This window comes from Hemicordylus capensis, chromosome 1 (assembly GCF_027244095.1).
Source record: "Hemicordylus capensis ecotype Gifberg chromosome 1, rHemCap1.1.pri, whole genome shotgun sequence".
Taxonomy (NCBI): Eukaryota; Metazoa; Chordata; class Lepidosauria; order Squamata; family Cordylidae; genus Hemicordylus; species Hemicordylus capensis.
The window spans coordinates 54,714,924-54,732,344 of NC_069657.1; the positions used below are offsets into that span (position 1 = coordinate 54,714,924).

Sequence of the window (17,421 nt, forward strand, 5' to 3'; positions counted from 1 at the left end):
GGAGGAGAGGTGGCTGGGCCCAGAAGCAGAGACTGGGGCAGAAGAGGGGGGGAGAGGTAACCACCGGCCCCAAAGAGCGCACAGATGCTCTGTGCGGGGTCGGCTAGTAATAGGTTAATACTTTTACAATACTTGCTACCGTTTGATCTCAACGCAGTCTTTATATAGACCTCAGCTATGAACAAGCATCTATAAATCCACTTGTCAGCTCACCAGTGGCAAGTGCCCCCAGCCCTTGCAGAGCCTCAGGACATCCAGGAACACAAAGATCTCCTCACAAGAGGTCTCATTTTCACTGCGATTTTTGAGAGGATAAGAAACAGCAGGAATACTTTCTGAGCTGTATGAGAGGGCTCCCACTGCTTCTTACCACCTCCATATACCAGTGCAAACGACCGAAGACCCATTTCTCTCCTAAAGCCTCTGCCTGTGTGCCAGAAAAACATCTGAGGGAAGAAAGAGCATTGGAGGTGACTAGGGATTCGGGGTGTGCACAGAACCACGGAACTGCGGTCCAGCACTGGGGTGGGGGGTTCCTTTCAGAGCGGGGGGGAGGGTTTACTTACCCCTCCCGCCGCTTTCCTCCTCCGGCGCCTGTAGTTCTGTTAATAATTGGGGCGGCAGGATACCTCCCTGCCGCCCCTTCTCCCTTTGGCTGCTGCTGTGCTACGCTGCAAAAGGCTTCAATAAGCCTTTTGCGCACACGCACGCTTCACGTCTCCACGATGTGCGTGTGTGCACACGCACGTTGTGGAGACATGATGTGTGTGTGCAAAAGGCTTATTGAAGCCTTTTGCAGCGTAGCGTAGCGCAGCAGCAGCCGCCAACTGGAAAAGGGGCGGCAGGGAGGTATCCTGCCGCCCCAATTATTAACAGAACTACGGGCGCCAGAGGAGGAAAGCGGCGGGAGGGGTAAGTAAACCCTCCCCCCCTGCTCTGAAAGGAACCCCCCACCCCAAATCACCCGAACCCTGAACCGCCCATGTAGAATGGCCTCCGGAACGGTCCGGGCTCATCACTACTAGCAATGTGCACGGAACCTGTTCGGAGGCCCTTTATGGACCTCCGGACTCATTCGAATGTCCAGCGGTTCAGCCGATCCGAAGGTGGGGTGGGGGTATCTTTAAGGGCAGGGGAGGGTGCTCTTATGCCTCCCACTACATTTCCCCCACCAATGCCGCCTTTTAAAATGGACCGGCGGGGGTGGGGGCAACATATCTCCTTGCCACCCCATGCTTCTTTGGACCGGAAGTGACCAGAAGTGCTTGGTGCGTGGAAAAAGAATCTATTAATGTCAGACACAGATTTGAAAGTTTATAATATTTGAATGCTAGTGTTTAACTAGGAGCTTAACCAAGCCTGAATAATCAGACCAAATCTCTATTCCCCCCTCTACTTTCGAACCAGCGATCACCAGTTCCATGCACATCCTTAGTGGTGACCACAAATAATGGCTGGGTAGTGAGCAAAGCTTAAATATGTGGATCCCTGGAGATAGTGGTTAGAGTGCTGGACTAGGACTGGGGAGACCCGAGTTCAAATCCCTATTCAGCCATGATACTTGCTGGGTGACTCTGGGCCAATCACTTCTCTCAGCCTAACCTACTTCACAGGGTTGTTGTGAGGAAAAACTTAGGTATGTACACTGCTCTGGGCTCCTTGGGGAAAGCGTGGAATATAAATGAAAAAAATTTTTTTATCCTGTCTTCAAGCAATAAACTCTGGCAGTTATTTCAATTCAAATTAATCATGGGCATGGTGCAGTCCACCAAATAATACTGCTATGTATCCTCCATTCATCTCAGCTTAGTGGAGTGCACCCTTCATGAGTGGAACAGACTTCAGGTTTCTGGGATCTACTATCTTTTCTGGTAGAGGTCCAAAGTCCTCCAACTGGAGCCAGGTGCAAGACAGTGGCCCAGAGGGTCAGGTAAAGTGTGCCGTCGTATGTTGACTCCTGGTGCCCACAGATCCCTGTGGTTTTCTTTGGTAGAATACAGGAGAAGTTTACCATTGCCTCCTCTCGCGCAGTATGAGATGATGCCTTTCAGCACCTTCCTATATCACTGCTGTGCGATATAGGTGTTTCCCATAGTTTGGGAAACATTCTAGTGGGGATTCGAACCGGCAACCTCTGGCTTACTAGTCAAGTCACTTTCCCGCTGCACGGTTAGGTGGCTCAGAGGTTAGAGAGCAGTATCTCTCAGCATATGCTTGACCCAGGAATTTGTTATTCTCAGAACCGAGTTCATAGTTCTTCCACACAAAATACCACTTCTGGTTTTCTCCCAAGCTTTCTTCATTTCAGCAGGGGTGGGTGTGTGCATGTGTGTGCACGTGGGGAGGTTGTTGTTGATTCTGTTAAACATTTAGAAGTCAGAAATCCTTGCTAATCTACTGCACTCAGATCTACCAGTAGAACTTCCTCTACCTTTAGCCTGCCCTCTCTTTACATAAACCCTAGGAAGTGTGAGGCATCTGATTCCATGCTGCTGGTGTCCATCCACCAAAATCTGATCATGCAGTTGTGAAGATAAGCCCTATCTTTAAATATAAGAATATCTTCCTTAGTGACCCAATTTTGCCTTTTTAGCTGCCGCCTAGTGTTTTCCATCCCACATAGATAGAAGGTATGCCATATTAATAGTTGATACTGTTCTAGTGAAATAGTGCTTTCTTAGTTGTCTAAGACTAAATGGCTTTTCAGTCACATAAGAAACTAACATGCTCCCACACAGATAGAAAGGGATAAAATGTATATACCCAGACAGCCTCAAAGAAACAGTCCTGCCTGACACATGGGCTGGAACTTCCTACCAAGTGATAGGAAAGTTTCCGACCTTCTCTACCCTTTTAATATTTTGGATATGTCAATTACTCCTGTCCAAGTGTCAGCAGTGATAGTACATTGCCCTTTTTACATCAAGAACACCCTAGAAGCAGGAACATACTATCTCTTAAGAACTGATCTTACACAAATCTCTTAAGAACTGGTTTGCAAACAGACGAACTCCTACCCTTGGACTCCCGGGCAGAAGTCCAGGGCTTCCACACACCCCAGGGCCCCCCAAATCCTCTTTAGTCTGTCCCAGATGGTGTGGTCGACACCCCATGCCACCAGCCCACGCTGCACCAAGTGGCCGAGCATTAACTGTGACCTGCGTTGGGGAACTGAGCTTGACCTCTGCTTTAGAGACCGGGGTGGGGGAGTGAGTAAAGAAGGATGTGGGATGGAAATATGTTAAGTTGCATGTTGAAATATTTCTGCTAATACATACTTGCATAAATAGACCTGTTTGAATTATTAGATTCTCATGAGCTCAGTTACTGTTTGTGTCTTCAGGAACCCCTATGTTAAAAACACTGAGAGACTATTCCCACGATCACCCAAAAGCGGTCTAAGGGAGCCCAGCCCGCTTTGGGGCAATCGTGTGCTGCAACAGGAGACGTGCAGCTCCCGGCAGCTAGCCACATTAAATCCCCCTCCCCTTAGTCACTCTGTTAACCTTGTTTTTATACTCGTGTGTCGCCGTGGTGTGTGGCAACACATGAGCAGACCTCCGACTGGGAGGCTCCCAGGCTCGGGTGTCTCTCAAGAATGCCTCGCGCGGGGCATCCTGGAACTTCCAGGGGCCACCTCTGTAACAGAGCCAGCAGTCGTGTGGGCGGCAGACCCGGCCACCCAACTACAAACAACTGCTTGTCTGCTAAGCTAAGCCCGCTCTCCCCGCAGAACCCCATCAGGCGCTTCGCACATGTCATGTGAAGTGCCTCAGGGTGTGCCATGGTGTGTGTGTAGAGGGATGGTCCTCAACTTGCAGTGGGAGGCAGGGGTGGGGGTGGGCCTGGTCTCCAGAGGCCTTTAGGTCTGGACCCCAAAATTAACCAGGTGCACCTCTGTTTGCAAAACATCCCCTCCCTGGTGCTCCTGTATTAAGTTTACAGAATTCAAATATAACCCCTGTTCCTCATGAAGTTGTTATCTGTTTGGAATTCAAGTTGGTGTTCCCTCACACATTGGTCTATAAATATCCCATTCATTTAGCCCACTAATTTACCAAGTGTAGAGCAAGACTACAGATAACTTGTGTTTCCTTACTCTCTATCTACACTATGACTCCCCTTTTTTCTTCCTCCACTGTCTACAATATCCCAATAAAATTAATGCTTAATTTAGAGTACAGAATCTCCTCTCATATGCCTGGCCATTCTTTTCTACCCCATGTGTGTGGGGGGGGGGAGGTTGCAGAGGGGAAAAAAGGAAAGCAGAAGTGGATCTTTAGGGGACCAGGGCAGGGTGGATTTGATTTAAATCAAATCGATTTAAATCACTAGTCAGTAAGACTAGATTTAAATCATGTTTGTTTTTTTAACATAAAGACTCATTCTTGCTGGTATGATCTTAATATTTACATCCAGATGAAGGTTTCATAGTTGGTCCTCTTCTAGATAGAAAAATTGCCCAAAATAATCTTACAGAAACCTCTGGAAGAGCATAACATTCTGAATGGATTAATGGAATTCATTTACTAAAAAATTTAAACACTGCATGTTTTACAGTGTTTATACTGTACAGTTATACAGCCTCATGCTACATAACTAAAAACGAATCCTTATTTCATCATGAATACCTTTGGACTATAATGTATCTTTAGATAGATTTTTTCCTCAAAAAGCATTTTATTTTTTAAAAATCCAATTTAATTTTAAAAAATCCAATTTTTAAAAAATTATTCTTTAAAAAAGCATTGTTTTTTATCCACCCTGGACTGGGGAGTGTGGTTGCCTTTTCTACAGAATTCTCCCCCAAAAGAGGCTTCTCCAGGTCAAGGACAAAATGTATAAAGAAGTGGTGGCAGTCCACTTGAATTTAATAAGGGGCAGACTGTCACAGAAGGCAACAGATATAGCTATTTTGTGAAACTATTTCATGTCCAATATTTGCTTGCGTGATATACATTTTACTGATTACATTAAGTAAATATTCAGTTCAAAGTAAAACCAAGCTATACAATTTCAAAGGTCTTGTGTTGTTTTATTTTAATCACATACCCAGAGCATTCTGTCTTGTTTATTTGGATGTGTCTGAAATCAGGGATAGCTTATGCCAGTTCTTTTTGAATCAAAGAGACAAAACAAGTGGATAAACAAAGCTATTATTGGAATTAGAGCAGTAGAATACGTGACCACTAACACGTCTTCCAGCCGCACCCATTAGAGACACGTGTTATGACTGCAATGAAATCATAAGGTGAAGTCCTTAGCAATAACAATGAGCAATTAACACTTAGGGAGTACTTTTCACCCTCAGAGCACCTGGTAACAATATATTAAATTAAAACATCACATCCTCCTGTAAAGGAGTTTGGCTGGTCTCCAACTGGAGAAAAGAATCCAATTCACTAGTCATACTCAGGGAAACCGCAGAAGGGTGTGTATGCACCTAGCATGCTGTGTGTAATCCTAGCCATCCCTTTTTAAAGATGCAGTAGAACGGAAGTCAAAAAGAAATACTGGGTTAATGAGGAAACATAATGAGGTTTCTATCCTGGGGTTAAATGCTGGTTAACCAGAGTGGTTTGCCCAGGATTACCCTGAAATTCTAGGTTCTCACAATTAGCTCTACAGGGTTCATTAATACTTAACTTTTTAACCAGCATTCTTGTGATGGTGTGAACACAGCCAAAATTACTAACCAGCACAAAACCAGGCCCTAGCCTGGGTTAGGCTACATGCGAGAACAGCCTCTCCTTCTGTGCCAAATCAAGCATAGGTCAATGATGGAATCAATCAATCCAACAGTTCTGGGCCTGGCAGGCACATGCCTATGTGGTCCTGCTGTGCAGTGTGTCTTTGCTTACAGCCAGCTTCCTGAAACAGCTACTCATGAACCAGGCGCGGAGCCAGCTGAGCAGCAGCTTGTGTCCAGACCCGCTTGGCAGCCCCCTCCAATATGCCCATGCGCGTGACATCACTTGCACGGGGGCGTGGCTTGAGCGCCATAGGAGCCCAGAGCGAACTCCCCCCTCCTACGCCCAGGCCGCCGAGAGCCCGGGCGAACTCTTTGCCAATTATTTCAGGAAGCTCCGACTGCCCCATAGAACGTTTTCCCCTTCCTCTCCCTCTCTGGAGGAAGAGAAAGGGGAAAACGTCCTAATAGGCAGCTGACACTGCCTGAAATGATGAGCTGAGAGCTTGTTCAGGCTCTCGGCAGCCTAGGCCACGCCCCCTTGGGGGCATGGCCTGGGCTGCCGAGAGCCTGAACAAGCTCTCAGCTCATCATTTCAGGCAGTGTGGGCTGCCTATTAGGACGTTTTCCCCTTTCTCTTCCTCCAGAGAGGGAGAGGAAGGGGAAAACGTTCTATGGGGCAGTCGGAGCTTCCTGAAATAATTGGCAAAGAGTTCGCCCGGGCTCTCGGCGGCCTGGGCGTAGGAGGGGGGAGTTCGCTCTGGGCTCCTATGGAGCCCGAGCCACAGGGCAGGGCTCTCTTGGCAGCCTTTCCTCATTAGCGGCCTGGGTTCTTTGAACCCTTTCGCCCAATGGTGGCTCTGCCCCTGTTATGAACAGCAAAAAGCCACATCAGAAATACAAAGACAAGCACCAGAATCTGCAACAAACCCAGATGCTCCATATCAATTCAAGCAATATGGTTACAGGACCTAATAACGTCAGAGACTCATCCATCTGCACATCATACAATATGTTATTAACTGCTCCAGTTCTGGGATACTTTCCAAAATTATGTATATGGTGGACTATTTGATCATCTTTGCAAAACCACCTCTTGTTTTTTCTGCTGATCAAGAATATTCACTCTAGATGCATCTCTTAATTGGTTCAATGTTCAACTACTTTTGCCTTTTGTTTATCAGAGGATGAACTGGCACAGATTCGAAACACTGTTAAGATGGTTGAATAAGTGTTCATGCTTTCTTTTCCAGCCTCCTCTGTGGTGTGCTTAAATCAGTGTTTGTTTTCTAACCATTACATTTTGTGAACCACAGGCAAGATTTCAAAATGTTGCATCATCTTGTCCTTAATCAATAGTTTAAGTTACTGGCCTATGCAAAACTGGACATGCCAGTCTAGGGTTGTTCTAACTGATGGAGAGCCAATAATTGCATAAGTCAGGAAAAAATGTGAATCATCTCACCTGTAACACTCTCCACATTGCCAGGAATTCCTTTATGTAAATACAAGGATCTGCATCAATAGTGGAAGATGTCTTCTCACTCATATTATCCACAGTATCATCTATAGTTCTCACCCAAAATGTGACACATCCTTTCCTAAGGTTTTTACACATTACTTAACCCAATTGTCATTCTACATCCAGGTAACACTTTGTATAGTCTCAGGGACTTTGGAGGAATTGCATCTATTTCCAAAACAGCAGGAAACATTATGATCCTTATGGATGCATAACCGGAGCATCTGTGGGTAAGTGGGAGATATTAGCAGACTCTCGGTGAGCCACAAAATCATCGGTGTTAAAAAAATCTAAAGGAAAAAACCGTAAGGGGGCAAAAACCAACAACCCCAAATTGCCCCCAAGTTAGTCAATGGTCCCACAAACATTCCACCCCAGAGTTCACTTAGCAGACAGCAGGTGGGTGGAGCTAGTGAAACTGTGATGGGAAGGTGGGCGAAGGAGGACTTTAGAGCAGAAAATTTCCCTTAGTCACAATCCCTTCTGCTTCTGAGGGACAAGTGTGTAAAACTCTTGTTTTCTGACCAGCCATTTGACACCTTTGTGCACCCTTCCATAAAACCCTCCCTAGAAAATAGAATAAATAGCATGTGCATAAATAACTTGCTGTAGCTTGCGTCAGAGCCAAGTTACAGCAGGGACTCCTATCTTTGTTGCTAACTGACTTCTTTTCCACTGTGCTCAGCTAACATATGCACACCTCAACATTCTGTTGTGGTGCGCATGTGTTATGTGTGTTACTGTGTATGTGCTTCTAAAAATTTTTTTGATTCTAAAGCAAGAGCAGCCATGACTAGGGGTACCCAGTGGTGCAGCATTATTCATTCCCCATTTCCAATCATCTGGAAATGATGGCTCCCAGAAAATTAGTATTGCATCCTGCTGTCACCCAGATGAGCATAATGGACATATAAAGATGGTGACACATTAGAAAAACAGTTGTGATTATTATTTTTTAACAGTATGGGTACGCATCAGCTGACATCCAGACAAATCCTGCACTGATGCACCAGAGTTTTCCAATGCATGAGGGAGGATGGTGATTTCTGGCAATCTGCCCTTCCCTCTGCAGCTACCTGTGCCTCCTAACCAGTGTTCCCTCTAAGGTGAGTGCATGTGCACGCACACACACACACTTTTTGATGTCTGCTCAGTTAATTTTAGATCCCACTCAGGTGGAATTGGGAAGGCCCCACTCTGAATGCCTGTGTGCACACACTGCCTTGATACTGCCGTCCAGAACAAAACTCATACCGCACACAGATGGAAAAAATTAGTATGAAGTGAAAAAGACGATTTATGAGCAACTTGTTAATGACAGATAAATAAGAACTAGCAAAGTTGCCTCTTCAGGATAACCCTAACCCTTGCAACACAGTCCAACTGTTGCAGCTTCGGGATACTGATACTCACAGAAGCGGACATGTTTATTTAAATAGTTTTATGCTGATCTTGGTTTTATCAGCTAGTTTCTCACACATGTGAAAGTTTATGTTTACATAAATTACACAAACACACACACACACAAAAGTTAAATTTGCGTAATGGCAGAGTTTAACATTATGTTTAAAAGATGTTAAAGCAGCATGCCTAAGACTTAACAAAAACCCAGTCTTGAGTGACTAATTTAAGAAAAACCAGTGATGCGAGTCTCCAATCTGGATCATGATTGGGGTGCACAAGGAGAGAGAGTTTAAGTCTTTCTCCCTGTCCTGTTTTGCTCCTCAGAATAACTCCCACTATTTGCAGCAAATAGCAGTTTCAGGGTTAGGATACAGGAACAAAGTGTTAAAAAATGAATCGGATCCGACTCCCAAGCCCTCTGTGGCAGAATTTAATTCTGAATTTGTCAGAATTAAATTCTTCTGCTTCTGCTTCTTCATTGCTCTATTCTCAAGCTCTCCCTGATTGTATTGAAATTGTAATGGAAATGCAATATTATACAGTTACCTCTTTCTTTCCTTGAAAAAAATGTAAAGTTCTGAAAACTAAAATAAAAAAATTGTGTGGGTGGGGGAAAGAGACTGAGGGTTTTTCCAGATATCCATGTAGCTCACTTTTTCCAGCTCCCACAGTAGTTATGGATGGGCTCTTGTGCAGGATCCAAAATTATGCACTGGCTTCTACAGAATCCTGCACTCCCTTGTTGCGATCTTCCACGCTCCGGCCAGAAGCTGAGCACCACCCTTGCACTGGTTTTACAACACTGCCTACCGGCCAGAGCTCACTTTTCTATTTCTTTTCATTACCACTTTGAAAAGAAACAGAAAAGTAAGTCTTGGCTGGCAGGCGGCACCATAAAAATAATGCAAGGGCAGTACTCAGCGACTGAATGGAGTGCTGAAAATTACACAGGGAGGACAAGATGCTCTAGAAGTCAATGCACATATCTAGATCTTGCACGAGACCCCATCAACTGAAGAACACAAAGATAAATGGATGTCTGGAAAAGCCCCGAGTTTTGTGGCACCTTAAAGACCAACAAAGAGGTTGTGGCATGGGCTTCGATGGACTAGTGGCCACTCCTTCAGATGCAAGAAGTGTTAACCTCAGTCGGCAGATTTTGGCTTGGATTCTGACCTCCACTCTTGGAATCTGGCATTCCTACATCCCCTTCCCAACTTCAGCCACCTACCTATCCCCCACAAAAGCTATTCCTGAATGTTGAGACACCTTCCAGAATGGCATGGGGAGTAATGGCTGCAGCAGAAGTCAAAGAAAAATTAAAAGCATGCTGCTTTTCAACCAAATAGTTCACAAAGTGGTTGACACGAGCCCTGATCAGGCAAACTTGGAATGTTGTACTCGCATACAGCATACTCTGCTGGGATGAACAGGGCCAGTTGCTCTCCTACCTCTTTAAACATAAATGTTCAAAGGTGCCTTGTTGCCTAGGTAACAGGGGTTGGAAAAAAGTCTGTACAACTTGTGACCCACAAAGCCAAACACTACCTATATAGTGGCCTGCCAAGTACATAGCAACTTCCCTGTTCTCACAGCCAGCAACAAAATTACGCCTACAGTAAATATAGGTAGATTATTAAGCCCCAAGTGGGATCCCATCCACAGCTGTCAGGTCGTGATTAGCTTGGTGGGTCACAAGTTGTAACAAGCCTACCTTCATAGCTTAAAAGGCTTTCAAAAAACCCTTTTGGACATTTATATTGGGAAATTGGACATGCATGGCGGGGGATGGCATTGTAGTGGCAGGCTCCAAATCTGACTTATGCACATACACTAACACATCTGCAAAGTCTATGTGTGTGCACAATGGTCAATGTGCGGAGGGTCCTCTACAGAACATATGAATATATGAGTCTGTCTTATACTGAGTCAGACCATTGGCCTATCTAGGTCAGCACTGCCTACTCTGACAGACAGCGGCTCCCCAGTGCTTCGCATAAGGGGCTTTTCTCAGCCCAACTGGAGATGCCAGGGACTGAACCTGGGACCTTCTGCATGCAAAGCAGATGTTCTACACCTGAGCTGCAGTGCCTCCTTCTGTTTATTCAGAAGTCTTACTTATTCCCAAGCAGAGCACATAAAATAGCCCTTCCAACTTGGATTCCTGAAATCATCACTTTCATTTATTATTATTATTATTATTATTATTATTATTATTATGGCAATGTGTTTAGGATCAGAGCAGATATCTTTGCAGTCCTCTGTGAGCCTTGCTGACAGGGAATTTCCTGTTAGTTAATGACCCACAAAAAGCCCACTTCTTCAGCGCATACGTTCCATGTCTATCACAGCGGGGAAACCCAAGCTTCTTAGAGCTGAGAGGTGGGCTAAACTTGTAGCGGGTGGCACACCAAGTTTGAGCAGACATAAAGGTGCCATAGATAGCTATATACTTACTACATGGCTGGCTACTGGTCTTTTAGATTTCCTGTTCCCATGTGATAAAATGTGTGATGTTTACTGAAGATGTGCAAGTCTGAAACCCAAGAGCATTCAACCTGGTAGTAAAAGAGACATTGGGCCAGCCAAAGAGGCCACCTAGCCCCACATACTGTCTACAAACTGATAAGTAAAACATGCTGCAAAAGGAACAACTGACACCAGTAATGTCCAACTCCTGTGAGGTTAATGCTGCATCATCAAGAGCCTGCACCGAACATGCCTTAGGAAGTGCCAGCTCTTCTATATTATTTCCCAAGATTTGGGGGGGCAGGCATAGGGGGAATACTTGTTGTGTCATGTCACGGCTTCTGAAGACAGACTGATAGGTCCACAGTGTACCTTCTTCTCCCTGGTGATGGCTACTCCATGGAATACTTTGCCTAAAGAGATCTTAGCTTTGTCCTTGTCCTAATGTCTTAATGGGTAAGAGCGGTTAGACAAGAGAACCAGGTATCTATGGTGGGGGTGGCTCCCTCCCCTGCTGGAGCTCTTCATTCAGAGGCTGGGTAGCCCTCTGTTGGTAATGCTTTCGCTCTCAATTTCCTGCACAGAGCAAGGGGTTGGACCAGATGGTGTACAAGGGCCCTTCCAACTCTATGATGCAACTCCCATTATTATCTTTTAAAAATCACATCCCACAGTAATAAGAGCGTGCAGCAGTCCTATTTGTAGAGGGGAAATTATTTTCCTTGACTCATTTTAAACCCATATGCTAATTTCATCGGATGCTCTGTAGCTCAAGTACTTTGTAAAATCACAAATGTTTCTCATTCACTTTTTCCAAAACCACCCAAGGGTTTATACCTCTCAAAAAATCTTAAGTCTGATACCAGCAAGTATGTTTCACATAATTTCACATGGTTCTGGTTAAACGGAGGGATGTGTAGGGAAATAGTTGGGGTTTTTTTAAGTTTAGTTTTGACAGTCTCAAGTTCTACTTTGTAGACTGGGCCATGGTAAAGTAATAAAACACCACTCTAGGAGAAAAGTTCCTTGTGCTTTTTTAAAATACAGGATGTCTGAATCCTCTTACAGCCTATATCATAATCTATGCTTCCTTCTTGTGGCCGTATTGAGGTACTGTCTATTTTAGTGTAATTGTTTATTAAGGCTTACAGTAGAATATAGCAGTTTCCTCTATGTACCCACCTTTGTCTTTCAAGGTAATAACTGGGGCCAGCCGTTCCATGCAGCAGGGTGAAGCAATATACTTCAGGCAGCAAATCAGGAGAGTGGCAGATTTGGAACCACCCCCTCTACTTGCACACCTCCGCTGCAGCCAGTAACACTACTCTAGCCAACTCAACTCTATGGACAGAAAGCTGCCAACCCTGCAGTGAAAAGCAGAAGCAATGAGACAGGAACAGCTAAGTAAGGGGGTGTGAGACCAGTGTGGATGCATGTGGGGAATGGAGGAGTGGCATTGGGCACACTCCCTCAGGTAGTAAAAGGCCTTGGGGTTCCCCGGTCACATATGACCTGAAAGGGGTATTCAAATATCTGATACTTCCCCCTGCAACCTTTGCCATGTCACACTACAGTTATTTTCCTACAATAAAATAGTTATATTTCAATCCTTTCCTACTCATTGGGTTTTTTCTTTAATTTGCGCATCCAAGATGAGTGTCTAAATGTGTAATGAAAACTAATCACATAGATACTGCACTGAAGTATCAATTAAGACATACAAATTTAACTATTCAGTCTTGTTTCTCCTGAAGGATAAATAGAAGAGGGGGAAATTATAAATAAGTTATCTGGGACCTGTGAGAACCTACAGGAAGTACAGCCCCTAGATACCTGTATGGTTTTACTCCATGCTAGTATTTAATACAACTTCACAGTAAATTAGATTAATTTGAAGTCATTGTCAAATATATTTCAATGCATGCTTTTTAAAACTAAGATTTAATTGTAGTCTATTTGATTCTAACAGATTATTTACAGGTTCAGGAAGGTTTAAGTAAAAGAGGCCTTATTAATGTCTCTTGCACATAAAAGTAAAGTGATAGCCTTTTTATTTCTAGAACAATACTGATTTTCTGGACCGAAAAAACAATCTATTCTGATTTTAGTAAAAGCTGAATTGCTGCTGGACCCAGAGGCAAAGATGATGATCAATACAGTTTACAAAGAACTGATTAAAGATAGGATCATGTTGCTAATAAATAAATAAATAAATCTCACATTGAAGTGAAATTCCTCAATAATTCTAGAGGAAACATATTTCACTCAGTCTTTTTCCTCATGATTTTGGGGAAGGAAGTAGGCATGTGCTGACAAAATTTGTGTATGACACTGAGGCGGTATTGTTAATACAGAAAAGGATGTAGACATTATGCAAAGTAAACTCAATAATCTGATGACATGAAGTAATAGAAAGGGAACTTGATTCCAAAGTATAGAAGTTTGAAGTCACGTATTGGGGGATGTTAACAGGATAGCCTGTTTGGGGGCTACCAGCAGCAGCCCTGCACCTGATTTGGAGCTACAGGCTTGTAGTTTCCATTTTGTGTCGCTAAACTCATGGGATTGTAGGCTCACCATTTGCTTGCATGAGCTAACTCACAAAGGTGTGTCACTTGGTTGGCAGCATGGGGAAAGGTAACTCCAGGTCAAATCTAACTCACAACTGAAAGAGGACTATTCCTCTGCTCTCCTCTCTGATTTCAGCACAAGTGAAAGAGCAGAAGTGAATTAAGTGCTATTTTTCTAACAGGGATAACCAAATACTCCCTCCCATCTTAGCACATCAGTTAGCTTCAAGCTTATTGCCTTCACAGGAAGGAATGAGATAAGAGGTAACAGGCTCATCTCTCTTAACAAGAAGCATTAATGGGTTGAGGCTCCAGAGGTACACTTGTCAACACCTATCAACATCTTCCTGACCACACGAGATAAGCTTTAATGCACCCATTCCACTCTATCCTGCATGGGTTTCTCAAACCTATTCACTTCATTGTGCTGGTAGAACATACTCAGCGAAGTTTGAACAGGACAAAATGTATTCTTTTATCTATCACATATATGACCCTTTTCAACAGAAAGGTGTGGTCAACATTTGGCCCCAGTGCAAGATGTGGCCTATTTCTGTCCTCGAGACCACTAAGCAGCGTGCCTCTTCTCTGGATTCACCTGTTGCATGTTAATGTGTCTGGGTATCAACTATACCATCTTGTTGTGCCTTGGCTCTCATGCCTGTCCTGCTTGTGCTCTCACGCCTGTCCTGCTTTTCGCCTCCAGACCAGACCTGCTCCCAGGCCTGATTTGCATAGCACGCTTGGCTGCAGTGAGAGACCGGTCCCCTGAAATCAGACCTCCTTTGGACTTTTCCTGGCTCCTTGACCCATGAGTGGCACTCGGGTCAGTGGAATGCTCCTGCATTCCACGTTCCGACCTGTCCTGGAGGAAAGAGGTCCCTCGACATCGGTCAAGCAACAAGTGTCCAAACACACCACCGGACGTGAGGTATACTAATCCGTGCTCCTAATTCTTTTGCTGCCCTCTCTTCCTGCACCCCTTTATAAAGTCTAAAGCTGTTCTCTAGTCAGCCTTGAATGGATTTAATTTGGATCTTGAGCTAAAATGCCTCTTCGTAAGCTTCAACTTAGTACTATTAATTTTGTTAGCCTGGTTAGCTTAGTTAGTTAATATTGTGTTGCTTGCTAATCAAGATTTTCTTTTTGTATCCAACAAAGGCAACCACAGGGCTCTGTGGTCGCCAGGAGTCAACACCGACTCGACCGCATACTTTACTTTAAACCCTAAATAAACCTGATTGCATTTGACTTCAACTCTCCATCAGTCATTTCCAAGACCAAAGAGTTGTACAAAGGTATTCTGTAATGAGCTGCTCTCTCTAGAGTTGCTGATTTCCCACACAAGGCCAAAAGTTAGGGGTGGTTTGCCAATATCCCAAGAGCAGTACCATTAACAGGGACTAATTACAAACTTTTAAAATATTGGCTGGAAGTTAGTTAGCTGGAAACAAGATGTCCAAGCAGCTTGGTCAATGACAAAAGTGAACTAGAAATGTGATGCATTTGTAAGAGAGTTAATCTTTTCTAAGTAATGTAGTTCTTGAATATATTAGGTAGGTGATTTCCCTCATTCTTCCCCCTGCACCAAGAGCCAAGTATTGAAATGAACTATACCTTCAAAAAGCCTATAGTCATACCACACTGAAAGCACCCTATCTCATCTGATCTTGGAAGTTAAGCCTGGTTGGACCTCGCTAGTACTTGGATGGGAGATTGCTCAGGAATACTAGACCTTCAAAAGAATTCCCAAGAGTGAAGATTTATCTTTGTATACAATTATTGGCAGCCATTATCAAGGGACTACTGTTTTCCTATTGGCATAGATGAAAGTTAACCCATGTGATAGTTCAGGGGGTGGGGGGAAGTGACCTGAAGCAATGTGCAGCTACAGAGGAGTATTAGGCATATTGATGGCCATGCTCCCAGTTCACATAGACAAACTAAAAGGCCCAAAGGGTTTGGTAAGTGTGCCATATAAATGTACTCCAGAATCTGCTAAAACAGGGGTTCCCACCTCCAGATGTTGCTGAACTACAACTCCCATCATCCCCAGGCACAATAAATTGTTGGAGATGATGGGAATTGTAGTTCAGCAACAACTGGAGTATCACAGGTTGGAAACCCCTGCTCTAAAAATATGGAAGAGATTGATCCTCAGGGGTGCTTCTGCAGATGAACCAGTGTAGGAAACGTTTCCTGGGGGAAGCAAGTTTGAAAGACACTGCACTAGCAAATTTTGAACCATCCTACATCTATATCCGAGCATCTAATGCAGAAAATCTAATGCAGGGCAGCATACTCCATGATGGCATCTATGGAGACAATTCTTTGTGAAATCTAGCAAGTCTGATGTTTTAGGCTACAATTGTAATCAAGTGAATTTACTTGGAGTCCAGTATAGTTAGAACTGGCTGCCTAATGGTGCAGTGGGGAAATGATTTATCAAGCCAGAGTTTGCTGGTTCGAATCCCCACTGGTATGTTTCCCAGACTATGGGAAACACATATATCGGGCAGCAGCGATACAGGAAGATCCTGAAAGGCATCTCATACTATGTGGGAGGAGGCAATGGTAAACAGTATTCTACCAAAGACAACCACGGGGCTCTGTGGTCGCCAGGAGTCGAAACGGCACACTTTACCTTTACAGTTAGAATTAGGATGTTTTTCTGGAATCTGCTCTAAAGTCTAACCAGACCACTCAGTTTGCTGTGCACCAAACTGTTGTAATGCAGGCATGGTGGTGGAGGTGGGAAGGATATGGCAACTTGCAAACAACTTTTGAAACTCCTTTTGGTTTCTAAACTAAGTTGTCCATTAGCCTTGCAGAACTACAGTCATGGTTCTTTGGACATAGTTACTGTATAATCTTTGGAGATACTCTATTTTATGTATCTTTTAGGATTTCAATACTGCTTCCTAAGTGCTCCGCAGATTAAAAAGGTTTGATTGCTGTTTATCTATGGAAATACTGGTACTGGAAGATGATATAATTTTAAACTGTTTAATTTGTTTTGAATCTTATGAGATTGTTTTTACTTTATTTTGTGGAATTCTATTTTTACTCTGTTTTATATTGTTTTAAATTTTCTACACCACCTAGAGATAAATAAATATGGATTTAGATCTGTCAGGTTAAACTTCTTGAGAAGAGGCCTCAGAAAGACAAACTGAATATTTTTATTGTCTTACTGCTATTTCTGTCTGAATATCAGGTTATCTCAAACTTAAATATACAGAAAATAAGATTTATTGCATTTCCCCCTAAACCTTCACTTTTGCCTTCTATTTTAGTTAGTAACATCACTCAGTAATATCATTAGTAACATCATTCATTCGTCTCGATAAACTACCAGTTTTGGGACATTAATCACCATACACTTTACATCTTCTTACTTCTTTTGGTCTCTCCCAGCTAGTGTAGTTTTCCCCTTCTTTCCTGAGTGTTTGTTGTTGTTGTTTGGAAGGCTCATGTTTTCTATTATTATTTATTTTTATTTTATTTATTTATTTTATATATATACCGCCCTTCCAAAATGGCTCAGGGCAGCTTACAGTTAAAACAAGCCACTAAAACAGTAAAGCGCTAAAACAAATTGAAACAATATAACTAACAATTTAAAAACATTTTAAAACAACAATTAAACCATTACAGTAATTAAACCCCCCCAAATCAGGTTTTAAATTATTAAAATAAACCAGATTTTTAAAAACCCCAAATTTAGGATGCTGAGTAAGCTTGGGTGAAGAGATGGGTTTTCAGGT

At 43.5% G+C, this 17,421-nt stretch overlaps 1 protein-coding gene and 1 long non-coding RNA gene across 8 annotated transcripts in view; one reads left to right on the forward strand and one right to left on the reverse strand.

The window, feature by feature from the left end:
• The window catches only part of PRORP (protein only RNase P catalytic subunit), a 97,621-nt gene that overhangs the window by 31,770 nt on the left and 48,430 nt on the right, over positions 1 to 17,421 (reverse strand). The window lies entirely within an intron of this gene.
• On the forward strand, positions 1,513 to 12,685 carry LOC128326913 (uncharacterized). The gene is made up of 4 exons (XR_008308327.1): positions 1,513 to 1,930; positions 7,338 to 7,441; positions 8,174 to 8,317; positions 12,281 to 12,685. It is a non-coding gene; the product is annotated as an uncharacterized LOC128326913 (long non-coding RNA).